Source organism: Arachis ipaensis, chromosome B8, assembly GCF_059453495.1.
Source record: "Arachis ipaensis isolate K30076 ecotype BB chromosome B8, ASM5945349v1, whole genome shotgun sequence".
Lineage (NCBI taxonomy): Eukaryota > Viridiplantae > Streptophyta > Magnoliopsida > Fabales > Fabaceae > Arachis > Arachis ipaensis.
Genome location: NC_142443.1, coordinates 68445248 through 68463325, shown reverse-complemented (window position 1 = coordinate 68463325; position 18078 = coordinate 68445248). Strand labels below are relative to the sequence as shown.

At 35.5% G+C, this 18078-nt stretch overlaps 1 non-coding gene across 1 annotated transcript; it reads right to left on the bottom strand.

Moving 5' to 3' along the window:
* Window positions 1–17675: 17675 nt before the first annotated feature.
* Window positions 17676–17783, bottom strand: LOC148548447 (small nucleolar RNA R71). Its single transcript, XR_015897809.1, has one exon. It is a non-coding gene; the product is annotated as a small nucleolar RNA R71 (small nucleolar RNA).
* Between the last annotated feature and the right edge of the window lie 295 nt (window positions 17784–18078).

The following is an 18078-nucleotide window of genomic DNA, read 5'->3' as shown; positions in this document are numbered from 1 at the left end:
TACACTTGTAATCACATATGGTCCCCTCCACCGGGATTTCAGTTTCCCGGGGAATAGCCTGAGCCTAGAGTTAAACAACAAAACCTTTTGTCCTGGTTCAAAGATTCTAGATGACAGCTTTCTATCATGCCACCTTTTTGATTTCTCTTTATAAAGCTTGGCATTTTCGAAAGCAGTGAATCTGAATTCCTCTAGCTCATTCAGCTGGAGCAATCTTTTTCCTCCAACTAATTTGGCATCAAAGTTTAGGAATCTGGTTGCCCAGTAGGCCTTATGTTCCAGTTCCACGGGCAGGTGACAAGCCTTACTATACACAAGTTGGTATGGAGAGGTCCCTATAGGAGTCTTGGATGCTGTTCTGTAAGCCCACAGAGCATCATCCAAGCTTCGTGCCCAATCCTTTCTACGGGTACTTACATTCCATTCCAGGATTCTTTTTAGTTCTCTGTTAGAAACTTCAACTTGCCCATTTGTCTGTGGATGATATGGAGTCGCCACCTTGTGGTGAATCCCATACCGAACCATGGCAGAGTAAAGCTGTTTGTTGTAGAAGTGAGTGCCCCCATCATTGATTAGTACCCTAGGGACACCAAACCTGTTGAAGATATATTTCTGGAGGAACTTCAGCACTGTTTTAGTATAATTGGTGGGTGTGGTAATGGCCTCTACCCATTTTGATACGTAGTCAACTGCCACCAGAATATAAGTGTTTGAGTATGATGGTGGGAAAGGCCCCATGAAATCAATACCCCATACATCAAACAGCTCAATCTCCAAGATTCCTTGTTGAGGCATGGCGTAACCATGAGGCAAATTACCAGCTTTCTGGCAACTGTCAAGTGTAGGCCAGTAGAAACCACATTGGAGGACCTTGGTGGCTATTCGCTCACCTCCGAAATGACCTCCATATTGTGACCCATGGCAATGCCATAAGATCCTTTGTGCTTCTTCTTTAGGCACACACCTACGGATTATGCCGTCTGCACATCTCTTAAAGAGATAGGGTTCATCCCACAAGTAGTACTTTGCATCGGTAATTAATTTTTTCTTTTGTTGCCTGCTGTACTCCTTGGGTATGAACCTTGCAGCTTTATAGTTTGCAATGTCTGCAAACCATGGTGTTTCCTGAATGGCAAACAAATGCTCATCTGGAAAGGTCTCAGAGATTTCAAGAGAGGAAAAGGACGTCCCTTCTACTGGCTCTATCCGAGACAGATGATCAGCCACTTGGTTCTCTGTTCCTTTTCTGTCTCTTATTTCTATATCAAACTCTTGCAAAAGCAACACCCATCTTATGAGCCTGGGTTTTGAATCCTGCTTTGTGATTAGATATTTAAGAGCAGCATGGTCAGTGTACACAATCACTTTTGATCCTACTAAGTATGATCTAAACTTGTCAATGGCATAGACCACTGCAAGTAATTCTTTTTCTGTGGTTGTGTAATTTTTCTGGGCATCATTTAAAACACGGCTAGCATAATAAATGACATGCAGAAGCTTGTCATGCCTCTACCCTAGTACTGCACCAATGGCGTGATTACTGGCATCACACATTAATTCGAATGGTAATGTCCAGTCTGGTGCAGAGATAACTGGTGCTGTGACCAGCTTAGCTTTCAGAGTTTCAAACGCCTGTAGGCACTTTGTGTCAAACACAAATGGCATGTCAGCAGCTAGCAGGTTGCTTAGAGGTTTTGCAATTTTTGAAAAATCCTTTATAAACCTCCTATAGAATCCTGCATGCCCTAGAAAGCTTCTGATTGCCTTAACATTGGCAGGTGGTGGTAATTTTTTAATTACCTCTATTTTAGCTTGATCCACCTCTATTCCTTTGTTCGAAATCTTATGCCCAAGGACAATCCCTTTAGTCAGCATAAAATGACATTTTTCCCAGTTTAAAACCAGGTTGGTCTCTTGGCATCTTTTCAGAACAAGTGCTAAATGGTCAAGGCAGGAGCTGAATGAGTCTCCATATACTGAGAAGCCATCCATGAAGACTTCCAGAAATTTTTCCACCATATCAGAGAAAATAGAGAGCATGCATCTCTGAAAGGTTGCAGGCGCATTACACAACCCAAATGGCATCCTTCTGTAAGCAATCACTCCAGATGGACATGTGAATGCTGTTTTCTCTTGATCCTGGGGATCTACTGCAATTTGGTTGTAGCCTGAATAACCATCCAAAAAATAGTAATAATCATGACCTGCTAGTCTTTCTAGCATCTGGTCTATGAATGGTAAAGGAAAATGATCATTTCTGGTGGCTGTATTGAGCCTTCTGTAGTCAATACACATGCGCCACCCTGTAACTGTTCTTGTAGGAACCAGTTCATTTTTTTCATTATGAACCACTGTCATGCCTCCTTTTTTGGGGACAACTTGGACAGGGCTCACCCAGGGGCTATCAGAAATAGGATAAATAATCCCAGCCTCCAGTAATTTGGTGACCTCTTTCTGTATCACTTTCTTCATGGCTGGATTTAGCCGCCTCTGTGGTTGAACCACTGGCTTAGCATTGTCCTCCAATAAGATATTGTGCATGCATCTAGCTAGGCTTATGCCCTTAAGGTCACCTATGGACCACCCATGAGCTGTCTTGTGTGTCCTTAGCACTTGAATTAGTGCTTCCTCTTCCAGCGGATTTAAAGTAGAGCTTATGATCACTGGAAAAGTGTCACCTTCTCCCAGAAATGTATATTTCAGGGATGGTGGTAATGGTTTGAACTCGGGTTTAGGAGGTTTCTCCTCTTCCTGAGGAAATTTCAGAGGCTCTTTCAATTCCTCTGAATCCTCAAGATCAGGCTGAACATCTTTAAAGATATCTTCCAACTCTGATTCGAGACTCTCAGCCATGTTGATCTCCTCTACCAAAGAGTCAATAAGATCAACTTTCATGCAGTCTTTTGGTGTGTCTGGATGCTGCATGGCATTGACAGCATTCAACTTAAACTCATCCTCATTGACTCTCAGGGTGACTTCTCCCTTTTGGACATCAATGAGAGTTCATCCAGTTGCTAGGAAAGGTCTTCCTAGAATGAGAGTAGCACTATTGTGCTCCTCCATTTCCAGCACTACAAAATCAGTGAGAAAGGCGAATGGCCCAACCCTGACAATCATGTCCTCAATCACGCCTGATGGGTATTTAATGGAGCCATCAGCAAGTTGGAGACATATCCGGGTTGGTTTAACTTCTTCAGTTAAACCAAGCTTTCTGATAGTTGATGCAGGTATTAGGTTGATGCTTGCCCCAAGATCACATAAGGCTCTCTTGGTGCAATTACCCTCTAATATGCATAGTATCAGAAAGCTTCCGAGATCTTTAAGCTTTTCTGGAAAGCTTTTCAGAATGACTGCACTGCATTCTTCAGTGAGGAGAACTCTTTCAGTTTCTCTCCAATCCTTCTTATGACTCAAGATCTCTTTCATGAACTTGGCATAAGAAGGTATTTGCTTAAGTGCCTCTGCAAACGGAATCTTTATTTCAAGAGTCCCGAGATAATCTGCAAAGCGAGCAAATTGCTTATCCTGCTCCTCTTGGCGGAGTTTTTGAGGATAAGGTATCTTGGCTTTATATTCTTCAACCTTAGTTGCTGCATGTTTATTTCCTACAGAGGTGGTTGGAGAAGCCTTTTTAGAGGGGTTGTTATCAGCACTTGTGTATGTCTGATCCCTCACTGGCATTTGAATGCCAGGGTTAGAAGCTGGAGTGATGTTGGACGCCAACTCCTCACCTGTTCCTGGCGTCTGAACGCCAAGACTGTGCTTCTTTTGGGCGTTCAACGCCAATTCCTTGCTTGTTTCTGGCGTTGAACGCCAGGACTGAGCATGGTTTGGGCGTTCAACGCCAGCTTTCCACCCAATTTCTGGCGTTTGATTGCCAGAATTATTCCTCTCCGGGCTCTTACTATCCTCAGATGGATTTTGGGTAGTTTGCTCATTTCTTGGCTTCCTGCTACCTTGAGGTGGGGCATATAATGTTTTCCCACTTCTCAATTGAACTGCTTGGCATTCTTCCATATTTATATTAGCCATTCTTGTCTCTTGTAGTCTCTCCTTGAATTCGGCTAACTGTTTTGTTAGAAAATCCAATTGCTGATTGAATTCAGTAGCTTGTTCTGCAGGACTAAGTTCAGCAGTCACTGTTCTAGCCTCTTCTTTCATGGAAGGTTCACTGCTTAGGTACATATGCTTATTTCTGGCAACTGTATCAATGAGCTCTTGAGCTTCTTCAATTGTCTTTCTCATGTGGATAGATCCACCAGCTGAGTAATCTAGAGAAATCTGAGCCCTTTCTGTAAGCCCATAATAGAAGATGTCTAACTGAACCCACTCTGAAAATATTTCAGAGGGGCACTTTCTTAGCATCTCTCTGTATCTCTCCCATGCGTCATAAAGAGATTCATTATCTCCTTGTTTAAAGCCTTGGATGTCCAGCCTTAGCTGTGTCATCCTTTTTGGAGGGAAATATTGATTCAGGAATTTTTCTGACAGCTGTTTCCATGTCCTTATGCTAGCCTTAGGTTGGTTATTTAACCACCTCTTAGCTTGGTCTTTTACAGCAAATGGAAACAGTAATAGTCTGTAGACATCCTGATCTACTTCCTTATCATGGACTGTGTCAGCAATTTGTAAAAACTGTGCCAGAAACTCTGTAGGTTCTTCCTGTGGAAGACCGGAATACTGGCAACTTTGCTGCACCATGATAATGAGCTGAGGATTTAGCTCAAAGCTACTGACTCCAATGGAGGGTATACTGATACTACTCCCATATGAAGCAGTAGTGGGGTTAGCATATGACCCCAGAGTCCTTCTGGACTGTTCATTTCCACTTAGATCCATGATGGAGAAAGGGAGATGATGTAAAATAGAGAAAAAATATCTTTATTTATTTATTTCAAAAATAAAATAAACTAAAATAAAATAAATAAAGATGGGTGAAGATTTTCGAAAAATGAAGAGAGAGAAAGAAGAAAAATGGTTAGGAAGTTTTGAAAAAGATATGATTGAAAGGATTTGATTGGAAAAGATATGATTTGAAAAAGATATGATTTTTAAATTTGATGACTAATTTAATGCTAATTTTTCGAAAATTATGAATGGAATGAAGAAAAGATATTTTTTTGATTTTTTGAATTTTATGATGAAAGAGAAAAATACATAAAAGACACACAACTTAAAATTTTTAGATCTAATGCTCCTTGTTTTCGAAAATTTTGGAGGGAAAACACTAAGGAACACCAAACTTAAAAATTTTAAGATCAAAACACAAGGAATACTCAAGGACACTTCGAAGAATCACAAGAACAACAAGAACATGAAGGTAGAACACCAAACTTAAAATTTTTAGAAAACCAAAATAAAATTTTCGAAAACCAAAGAAAAATCAACAAGAAAACACCAAACTTAAAGTTTGGCACAAGATTTAATAGAAAAATTATTTTTGAAAACGAAGATTTTGAAAAGAATATACCTAATTACCAAGAACATAGACTAACGCTCTAGCCAATTGGGCTGTAAATGTAACACTTGTTTTGAAGAAGTATTTTTAAATAACTAAGAATGGAAAAATTTTTTTTTTTTTCGAAAACTAAAGTTTTGAAAAGGCACAAGAAAAACAAGAAAAGAAACAGAATAAGAAAAACTAAAGGTCAAACAAGAAAAATAAACAAGAACAACTTGAAGATGAAGAATGAACAAAGAACACAAATTTCGAAAAATTTTAAAAGAAATTTTTTTTCCTAATCTAAGCAACAAAATAAACCGTCAGTTGTCCAAACTCGAACAATCTCCGGCAACGGCGCCAAAAACTTGGTGCACGAATTGTGAATCACAATTCTTCATAACTCGTACCACTAACCAGCAAGTGCACTGGGTCGTCCAAGTAATACCTTACGTGAGTAAGGGTCGATCCCACGGAGATTGTTGGTCTGAAGCAAGCTATGGTTATCTTGCAACTCTTAGTCAGGATATTAATTTATGGTTATCAGTTGACTTGCAAATGAACAAGAGAGCATGAATTAAAGGTTACTTGTTATGCAGTAATGGAGAATATGTTGGAGTTTTGGAGATGCTTTGTCTTCTGAATCTCTGCTTTCCTCTGTCTTCTTGTTCACACACGCACGTTCCTCCTATGGCAAGCTGTGTGTTGGTGGATCACCATTGTCAATGGCTACCATCCGTCCTCTCAGTGAAAATGGTCCAGGTGCGCTGTTATCGCACGGCTAATCATCTGTAGGTTCTCGATCATACCGGAATAAGATTTACTATCCTTTTGCGTCTGTCACTACGCCCAGCACTCGCGAGTTTGAAGCTCGTCATAGCTATCCAATCCCTGAATCCTACTCGGAATACCACAGACAAGGTTTAGACTTTTCGGATTCTCATGAATGCTGCCAATGGATTCTAGCTTATACCACAAAGATTCTGATTAAGGAATCTAAGAGATACTCATTCAATCTAATGTAGAACGGAGGTGGTTGTCAGGCACACGTTCATGGATTGAGAATGGTGATGAGTGTCACGGATCATCACCTTCATCATAATGAAGCGCGAATGAACATCTTAGAACGGAACAAGCGTATTTAAATAGAAAATAGAAATACTTGCATTAATTCATCGAGACAAAGCAGAGCTCCTCACCCCGAACAATGGAGTTTAGAGACTCATGCCATCAAAGAGTACAAAGTTCAGATTTAAAATTGTCATGAGATCCAAAATAAATCTCTAAAAGTTGTTTAAATACTAAACTAGTAACCTAGGTTTACAGAAAATGAGTAAACTATGATAGATAGTGTAGAAATCCACTTCTGGGGTCTACTTGGTGTGTGCTAGGGCTGAGACTTAAGCTTCTCACGTGCCTGGGCTGTTTTGGGCATTCAACGCCAGGTTGTAACCTGTTTCTGGCATTGAACTCCAACTTGTAACCTGTTTCTGGTGCTAGACGCCATAGTTCAACACGAAGCCAGTTTACGTCATTTATCTTTAAGCAAAGTATGGACTATTATATATTTCTGGAAAGCCCTGGATGTCTACTTTCCAACGCAATTAGAAGCGCGCCAATTGGACTTCTGTAGCTCCAGAAAATCCATTGCAAGTGCAGAGAGGTCAGAATCCAATAGCATCAGCAGTCCTTTTCAGCCCGAATCAGATTTTTGCTCAGCTCCCTCAATTTCAGCCAGAAAATACTTGAAATTACAGAAAAATACACAAACTCATAGTAAAGTCCAGAAATATGAATTTTTCCTAGAAACTAATGAAAATAAACTAGAAACTTCACTAAAACATCCTAAAAACTACATGAATTTAACCCCAAAAAGCGTATAAAATATCCGCTCATCAACACCCCATTGAGAGATGAGTTCATAAATCAATTTGCTGAATTAGTTAAAAAAGAAGAAGAAAGTAAGCAAGAAATAACACAAATAGAAATAAAAGAAATTTATAATCGGTTTAAGTACCCACAAGAAGAAGTCTCTCTTAATTCTCTTAAAAAGGAGATAAAAAAGTTAAAAAGAGAAGTTTCAGAATTAAAATAATAAAATATTAATATGGACTATAGATTACTAAAAATAGAAGGAGAAAATATAATAAAAATCCAAGAACAAACTTTGCAAAATAGTATTAAAACAGAAGGGACTAGTAACATAATAATTCCAGAGAATTATATTAACATGGGTCCATAAAATTACATAAATATATTAACTTTATTAGTAAACCAAAAGTGGTTCACTACGATAACCTTAATTGTAGCGGAAGAAAAATTTGATTTCATAGCTATGGTAGATTCAGGAGCTGATGTTAATTGTATGCAAGAAGGGTTAATACCTACAAAATATTATGAAAAAACTACGGAAAAAGTTTTAAAAGCAGAAAATGACAGAATGACTATAGACTATAAAATATCCAAAGCAAAAATTTGTAAAAATCGAGTATGTTTTTTCACTACATTCTTTTTGGCAAGAAATATATCTCATCAAGTCATATTAGGAAATCCTTTTACTATATTATTATATCCCTTTAATGTCGATATAGACAGAATAACTTGTTTACGCATTTCAAATCATCCTGTTCATTTTGAATTTCTCACTAAACCAAACAACATGAACTTAATATGTTACAACATCTATCTACCCAAGTTAATGTTATAGAAAGGGAAACAAAACAAATTAACTATAAGAACCAAGAAAAAACTTTACAACACCTACCAATCCAAATTAATGTTATAGAAAGAAAAACAAGACAAATTAACTATTTAAATCAAGAAGTTATATACAAAAGAATAGAAGAACAATTACAAAATCCTGAAATACAAAATAAAATAAAAGGAATTGAAGAAAATATTAAAAAAGAACTATGTAGCCTAAACCCCAAGGATTTTCATCATAGAAAATTACAAGAAATATCTTTACCATATGAAGATGGGTTTAATGAAAAAGATATACCAACAAAAGAAAAACCAATATATATGAATAAAGAATATCTATAATATTGTAAAAGAAATATAGAAGAATATTTAGATAAGGGACTAATAAGGCCTTCAGAATCACCATGGAACTGTACATGCTTCTATGTGATGAAAGTATCTGAAATAGAAAGAGGTGCTCCCAGATTAGTCATCAATTATAAACCTCTTAATAAAGTACTAAAATAGATTAGATATCCCTTACCAAATAAAAGAGATTTAATTAAAAGATTAAATAAAAAAAATATCTTTTCAAAATTTGATTTGAAATCAGGATATTGTCAGATTACAGTAAAAGAGGAAGATAGATATAAGACAGCTTTTATAGTACTTTTTGGACATTATGAATGGAATGTAATGTCCCAAGGATTAAAAAATGCTCCAAGCGAGTTCCAAGAAATAATAAATAATATATTTTACCCGCATATAGAATTTATTATAGTATATCTTGATGACGTATTAGTATATTCAAAAGGAATAAATCAGCATATATATGATCTGGAAAAATTTATGAATATTATAAAAGAACAAGGATTAGTTTTATCAGAAAAGAAAATGAAAATTTTTATAACTAAAGTAAGATTTTAGGATATGAAATTTATCAGGAAACTATAGTACCTATCAAAAGAGCCATTGAATTTGCCGATAAATTTTCAAATGAAATAATTGACAAAAAACAGTTGCAAGGATTTTTAGGATGTTTAAATTATGTAGCAGAATTCTTACCTGGAATAAGAGTCACATGCGAATCTCTTTATAAGAGATTAAGAAAAAATCCACCTCCATGGACAGAAGAAATGACTTCTATAATAATAAAAATAAAAAATGCGATAAAAGAAATACCTTGTATAAGTATACTAGATCCATTAGCCAAATTAATTGTAGAAACAGATGCATCAGAATTAGGATATGGAGGAATTCTTAAATAAATACCTCCTAATAGCTCAAAAGAACAAATACTAAAATATCATTCAGAAATTTGGAATCAGGCTCAAAAGAATTATGCAACGGTTAAAAAAGAAATACTTGCCATAGTATTACGTGTTTCAAAATTTCAAAAAGATTTATTTAATAAGACATTTATAATAAGAACTGATTGCAAAGCAGGCCCAAGCGTTTTGAAAAATGATATCAAAAATCTAGTTTCAAAACAAATATTTGCAAGATGGCAGGCTATTCTATCATGTTTCGATTTTACCATTTAACATATAAAAGACGAACTAAATTCACTTCCTGGCTTTCTTACTAGAGAATTTTTGCAGGGAAAGAATGGATCAAAAGCCAGCCTCCAGTGAAGATTATGGTCAACCTTTTGACCAAATAAAAGAAAGAAAATTACCAATTACTCCTGTACCAGCAAAAAATTATCATTAAGACTTATGACTATGTCATAGGTTGTAAAAGCATAATCATCATCATCGCCTTCTAAGAGCTCTTTAATTACTACTAATAATAAATTCACATTACTACAACCATCTGATCTTTATAACACTTAACCCTTGAAAGAACAGTTTCCATATTATGAAAAACCTAATCCTATCAGAATATTAGCCATAAAAAAAGAGTGGTTCAAAAAAGATATAAAAACCCTATACAAAACCATTTCCCCAAACACTTTTCATTATATTCCTGTTAACCCACAAAAACCCCAAAAATTTTATGAATTTTTATTAGTAGACACCGGATGCATTGAATTAACACATTATAGAGATCTCAATACCTAACAGCCCATTTGTTAAAAAAAATCATGAAAATATTATCTTTACAAGAGTGGGAATTACCCCCATATCAGTCTAAGAGCTTCTCATTAAAATTTGAACCTCAGAGTTACACTTATTATGACTACCAAGAGGCATAGAATCATACATTATTCCTATCACCAAGTCCCCATTCCTGGTTCATTTGGTTTAGGAAAGGGATATCGCTACAATTTCCCAAATGGTTCTAATCATGGTTCCAAACCTTTGGACCCGTAGAAGCCTTTTTCCCAAAAGAAGCAAGCCTGGCTTATGAATATTTTAAAAGCAATTCATAATTTTTACAAGAATACAAATTTATTTCATTTATAGCAGCCATGGAAATAAGCTGGATTATGACCTGGGAGTATGATTCATCAGCTTATGAAGAATACCCAAGTATACAATACTTAGTAAGAATAATAAAGATAAAATGGTGGAACAAATATGACATAAACTTGCTAAGGAAAGCAGCTATTGACCAATGGTTGTCGACCTCACAAAAGTGTCCAGCAATAAAAGCTTCAAGCACTACTAATGAATAAATAGCCTATAGAAAAGAGACCCAATTCTTAGCTCAGAAGCGACAAATTATGGCAGCTCTAGCGGCAGCAACATCAGAGGAAGATATCCAGAACTCACTACAAGCAATCCAGTCCGTACCACTCGGAGAAGACAAAGAAGACGAAGAAGTCCAATCCAGTCCGGCTCATTATTTTCAAGATTCACAAGACCCTTCTGAAATTTTATAACAATAAGAACAAATAGATGAGCTCAAGATAAAAAGCTCACTTAAACAAAAAAGGAAAATGATCTCTGTAAAAAAAAGCAAAGAGTAAATGTCGGCAAACAGTAAAAGCAAACAGTACATGTCGGCAAAACAGTAAATGTCGGCAAACAGTAAAAGCAAACAATACTATCGGCAAATAGTAACCGAATAGTAATCATTTGAGGTCTATAAATACCAAAGGCCTCATTCATTCCAAGACATCAAAAACTTGAAAGCTCCGAAGCTCTCTCTACTTCTATATCTTCTTACTTCATAAATTCTCTAAATATTTGTAATCATCTCCAAGATTGTATCAACTTTACAAGCAATAAGAGTACAAGTTCATTTCTGTAAGCTTACTATCTTGTTCTTTCTTTTCTTATAATTTATTTATTCTCCTAGTTATTATTTCTATTCTTATAACATGAAAGAGTTTCAAAAAAGGCTTATTTCTTTGAAGCTTGTTAGAAGACAAATGAAAATAAGAATGATGGCAATAGCAATGAAAATAAGAAGGTTAACAACTGAATATTCAGAATTAATAGTAGAAATAAAGAAGATAAACATGAAAATAGTCAGAACCAAAAAGTTGCTACAACATATTAAACACATGAAATCAATAAAAAATGTTAAGAAAAGTATTAAGAATAAACGTATTCATCATGTTAGAAGAATGCATTATCTTCATAGACAAAGTATGATCGCTTTGCAAGAGATATAGTCACGAATACAAGTAGTAAACGTCCAAATGATGCAACATTTACAAGCAGTACCACCTGAACCTTTACCTGAGCCTTTACAAGATTCTTAACAAGTGGTATATATATATATATATACAACCCTAAAAATAAACCAACAGAAAAATATAAATCGTGTTTCTCTAAGTCGACCTGTAAGAGGGACAAAACATAATATGACAAGATGGAGAATCTATACACATATATAAACATAAACCAAATACAAAAACCAAGTCCCAAGATAGTTCTTCGCTTTCAAGAGTCTCCAAAATGCACAGTATGGTGCCTCGCGTCCTACATTTGAAAACCACAATATATGTATGTAATGAGAATCGGGGGTTCTCAGTATGGTAAAGGTGCCCACGTACATAAGATAAAAGGTCCCGGGAAAGCCAAAGGCAGTCCTAGAACTTCGACACTCAGATTTAGATCTTAATGTTTATAAATTGAAAACCATAAATAGGGTAGGTTATCTAAGGTTCTTATTTCTAATTCCTTTCTAAGTTAAACCCTAATTTCCACCTTCCTCCAATCCTCCAAAACTCCGGTGCACAAACAAGCAATACAGATAAAGCAAATACAAGTAGGATACAGATACAACATATAGCAAATATAGCAGGTAAGCATAATAATGACATAGGCAAGCCCAATTAATGCACAATCAAACAAAACACACATATGCATATGATGTATGTCTGTCCTATGGCTGATGAGTATCAACTGTCTGTTATAAAGCCAACCCGACATGTCCGGTAGCTGACCCGGACATCGTCCTCTTAAAAACTGGGAGCCTTGAAAGAAAAGGGGTATGACGAAAACAAAATCGAAGGTACAATGCTCACGAGAAACAGAAAGATAGAAAACTTATATAGAAAATCAGAAGACAGATATATAAAAAAATAGAGTACCAACTGACAGTTATATAATCAAGATCTAGACTCGACCTGCGAAACGAAGGTTGGCTAGAATATATATATATACAACCCCGAAAATAAACCAACAGAAAAATATAAATCGTGTTTCTCCAAGTCGACCTCTAAGAAAGACAAAACTTAATATATACAAGATGGAGAATCTATAGACATATATAAACATAAACCAAGTACAAAAACCAAGTCCCAAGATAGTTCTTTGCTTTCAAGAGTCTCCAAAATGCTCATTATGGTGCCTCGCGTCCTGCATCTGAAAACCACAATATATGTATGGAATGAGAATCGTGAGTTCTCAGCATGATAAAGGTGCCCACGTATGTTAGATATAAGGTCCCAGGAAAGACAAAGGCAGTCTTAGAACTCCGATACTCAGATTTAAATCTTAAAGTTTATAAATTGAAAACCATAAATAGGGTAGGTTATCTAAGGTTCTTATTTCTAATTCCTTTCTAACTTAAGCCCTAATTTCCACCTTCTTCTAGTCCTCCAAAACTTCGGTTCACAAACAAGCAATATAGAAAAAATAAACACAAGTAGGATACAGATACTGCATGTAGCAAATATAGCAGGTAAGCATAATAATCACATAGGCAAGCCCAATTAATGCACAATCAAACAAAACACACATATGGATATGATGTATTTCTGTCCTATGGCTGATGAGTATCAACTGTCGAGTACAAAGCCAACTCGACACGTCCGGTACAACACCATGATCCTCACCTGGTGAGGGGTATACCACCACGATCCCCACCATCTGTGGGCGGTAAACCACCTCGATCCCTACAAACGTTTTGAATTGAAAAATAGCACACATGCGGGCGGTAAATAACCACGATCCCCACAAAACAATTCTCTTTAAAATCTGGTGGGCGGTAAATAACCACGAACCCCACAAAACAATTTCAAATCAAGTTCATTCATATAACCTCAGCATGCAGCACTTCATAATCAAACTCAACTCTCATCATTTTTCTTTTTCATCTCTTTCCCGAACATGGGAATAACGCCACTACCTCTTACCCGGTCACACATATCTCATTAACTTGATAAATCAAATTCAAACATAATACTTTTCTCGATAAAACTCAAAACTTAAACATTTCAACAATTAGACTAAAAAATCAATCCTCAACATCCTCCATTCCTTATTATCGCACCTCTCATATCGTTCATCAACAATTCATACTCAAAACACAATTCATTCTTTTCTAAATAAAGCAAAGTCAAAATATAATCCTTTTCTTAATAACTCAAAATCAAATTATAAAATCCTTAAAAATCCAAATCTTTCTAAATAACCACTTCAAACGAAGCCTCCTATTTTCATAAAATTTTTAGGAGCATCTCCTCTAAAAGTTGGACTTCTGCCACCTTTCAAGGGTACCAACCAAACCACCTTTCAAACCCTTTTCAAATCATTTCCAATAAGCCAAATGATGAGTGGATAATTTATACGCTTTTTGGCATTGTTTTTACATAGTTTTTAGTATGATTTAGTTAGTTTTTAGCATATTTTATTAGTTTTTAAATAAAAATCATATTTCTGGACTTTACTATGAGTTTGTGTATTTTTCTGTGATTTCATGTAATTTCTGGCTGAAATTGAGGGACTTGAGCAAAAATCTGATTCAAAGGCTGAAGAAGGACTGCAGATGCTGTTGGATTCTGACCTCCCTGCACTCAAAGTAGATTTTTTGGAGCTACAAGAGTCCAAATGGCGCGCTCTCAATTGCTTTGAAAAGTAGACATCCAGGGCTTTTGAGCAATATATAATAGTTCATACTTTGCCCGAGTTTAGATGACGCATACTGGCATTTAACGCCAACTCTCTGCCCTATTCTGGAGTTAAACGCCAGAAACAGTTTACAAACTGGCATTTAACTCCAAGGAAGACCTCTACACGTGGAAGCTTCAATGCTCAGCCCAAGCACACACCAAGTGGGCCCGGAAGTGGATTTCTGCATCAGTTACTTATTTCTGTAACCTTAGTAACTAAGTTAGTATAAATAGAACTTTTTACTATTGTATTTGGAGCTGATCTCGGGAACACATTATGTAACTTTTACATTCTGAGACCTCCATGGGAGGCTGGCCACTCATCCATGTCTACCCTATTTTCACTTATGTATTTTCAACGGTAGAGTTTCTACACACCATAGATTAAGGTGTGGCGCTCTGCTGTTCCTCATGAATTAATGCAAAGTACTATTAGAATCTTCGTGGTATAAGTTAGAACCCATGGATGGCCATTCCTGTGATCCGGAAAGTCTAAACCTTGTCTGTGGTATTCCGAGTAGGATCTGGGAAGGGATGGCTGTGACGAGCTTCAAACTCGCGAGTGCTGGGCGTAGTGACAGACGCAAAAGGATTACTAAATCCTATTCCAGTATGATCGAGAACCGACAGATGATTAGCCGTGCGGTGACAGCGCATTTTGGACCATTTTCACTGAGAGGACGGGATGTAGCCATTGACAACGGTGATGCTCAACATACAGCTTGCCATGGAAAGGAGTATGAAAGATTGGATGAAGGCAGTAGGAAAGCAGAGATTCAGAAGGAACTAAACATCTCCATACGCTTATCTGAAATTCTCACCAATGAATTACATAAGTATCTCTATTCTATCTTACGTTTTATTTGTATTTTAATTATTAAAACTCTCTAACCATTTGAATCTGCCTGACTGAGATTTACAAGGTGACCATAGCTTGCTTCAAGCCGACAATCTCCATGGGATCGACCCTTACTCACGTAAGGTTTATTACTTGGACGACCCAGTGCACTTGCTGGTTAGTTGTGCGAGATTGTGAAGAAGAACTAAGATTAAGAACGTGCGTATTAAGTTTTTAGCGCCGTTACCAAAGAATGAACGATTACGATTTCGTGCACCAAATTTTTGGCGCCGTTGCCGAGGATTGTTCGAGTTTGGACAACTGACGGTTCATCTTGTTGCTCAGATTAGGTAATTTTATTTTAATTTTAAGCTTTTTATTTCTTATTTTTGAAAAATACAAAAAAAATTTCTTCTTTTTCGTTCTTCCCAAAATAATTTTTGAAAAAATACAAAAAAAAATTTAATAAAATCATAAAAACAAAAAATTTGATGTCTCTTGTTTGAGTCTTGTGTCAATTTTTAAGTTTGGTGTCAATTGCATATTTTTAATTTTCACTAAAAAAATTTTCGAAAAAAAAATTCATGCATGGTGTTCATCATATTCTTCAAGTTGTTCTTGATGATTTCCCTTGTTTGATCTTTGCATTTTCATGTTTTGCATCTTTTCTTGTTTCTCATATGCATTTTTAATTTGTTAGTATCTCAACATTAAAAATTTCTAAGTTTGGTGTCTTGCATGTGTGTCTTCTCTTAAAAATTTTCAAAAATAAGTTCTTGGTGTTCATCTTGATATTCAAAGTGTTCTTGGTGTTCATCTTGACATTCAAAGTGTTCTTGCATATTTTTCTTGTTTTGATTCATAATTTTTATGTCTTGTGTCTTTTATTGTTTTTCTCTTTCTTCATTAGAAATTCAAAAATAAAAAAAAAATATCTTTCCCTTTTTCTCTCATAAATTTTCGAAAATTTGGTTTGACTTAGTCAAAAAGTTTTTAAAATTTAATTGTTTCTTATGAATCAAGTCAAATTTTCAATTTAAAAATTCTATCTTTTTCAAATCTTTTTCAAAAATCAAATCTTTTTTTCTTTCATATTGTCGAAAATTTCAAATTGATTTTCAAAATTTTTTTTCTTATTTTTATCTCATATTTTCGAAATTAATACTAACTTTTAATATTTTGATTCAAAAATCTCAAGTTGTTACTTGCCTATTAAGAAAGGTTCATTCTTTAAATTTTAAAATCCTATCTTTTAGTTTCTTGTTAGTCAAGTAATCAACTTTAATTTTCAAAAATCAAATCTTTTTAATTTTCTTTTTAAATCTTTTTCAAATCAAATTTCAATCATATCTTTTTCAAAATCAATTTCAAAATCTTTCTTAACTTCTCACCCTTTCAAATTTGATTTTCAAATCTTTTTTCAATTAACCACTTAACTTTTTGTTTGATTTTAAAAGTTCACTATTTCAATCATATCATCTTTTTCAAATTAATCCTATCTTTTTGTTTAATTCTTATCTTTTTCAAAACCACCTAATTACTTTTCTCTCTCTTGTTTTCGAAAATCACTAACCTCTTTTTCAAAATTTCTTTTTAATTAACTAATTGTTTTAAAATTTAATTTAATTTAATTTCGTTTTTCTTCTTAAAATTTTCGAATTCTAACTTTAATTTTTATTTTTATTTTGTTTAATTTTTGAACTCTCCCCCTCATCTCTTTTTAATTATTTTATTTATCTACTAACACTTCTCTTCTTCTTAAAAATTCGAACCCTCCCCCTCTTTCTGTGTTCGAATTATTTTTCTTCTTTTCTACTCACATAAAGGAACATCTCTACTGTGGCAAAGAGGATCCCTATTATTTTCTGTTCTCTTCTTTTTCATATGAGCAGGAACAAGGATAAGAACATTCTTGTTGAAGCTGATTCTGAACCTGAAAGGACTCTGAAGAGGAAGCTAAGGGAAGCTAAAGCATAACTCTCTGGAGAAAATCTGACAGAAATTTTCGGAAAAGAAGGAGACATGGCCGAAAATAAAAATAATGGTGGAGATGCAAGGAGGATGCTTGGTGACTTTACTGCACCAAATTCCAACTTACATGGAAGAAGCATCTCAATCCCTACTATTGGAGCAAACAATTTTGAGCTAAAGCCTCAATTAGTTTCTCTGATGCAACAGAATTGCAAGCTTCATGGACTTCCATCAGAAGATCCTTTCAGTTCTTAACTGAATTCTTGCAAATCTGTGATACTGTTAAGACCAATGGGGTTGATCCCGAGGTCTACAGGCTTATGCTTTTCCCGTTTGCTATAAGAGACAGAGCTAGAATATGGTTGGACTCTCAACCTAAAGATAGCCTGAACTCTTGGGATAAGCTGGTCACGGCTTTCTTAGCCAAGTTCTTTCCTCCTCAAAAGCTTAGAAAGCTTAGAGTGGATGTTCAAACTCTCAAACAGAAAGAAGGTGAATCCCTCTATGAAGCTTGGGAGAGATACAAGCAACTGACCAAAAAGTGTCCTTCTGACATGCTTTCAAAATGGACCATCCTGGATATATTCTATGATGGTCTGTCTGAATTATCAAAGATGTCATTGGACCATTCTGCAGGTGGATCCATTCACCTAAAGAAAACACCTGCAGAAGCTTAGAAACTCATTGACATGGTTGCAAATAACCAGTTCATGTACACTTCTGAAAGGAATCCTATGAGTAATAGGACGCCTCAGAGGAAGGGAGTTCTTGAAATTGATACTCTGAATGCCATATTGGCTCAGAACAAAATATTGACTCAGCAAGTCAATATGATTTCTCAGAGTCTGAATGGAT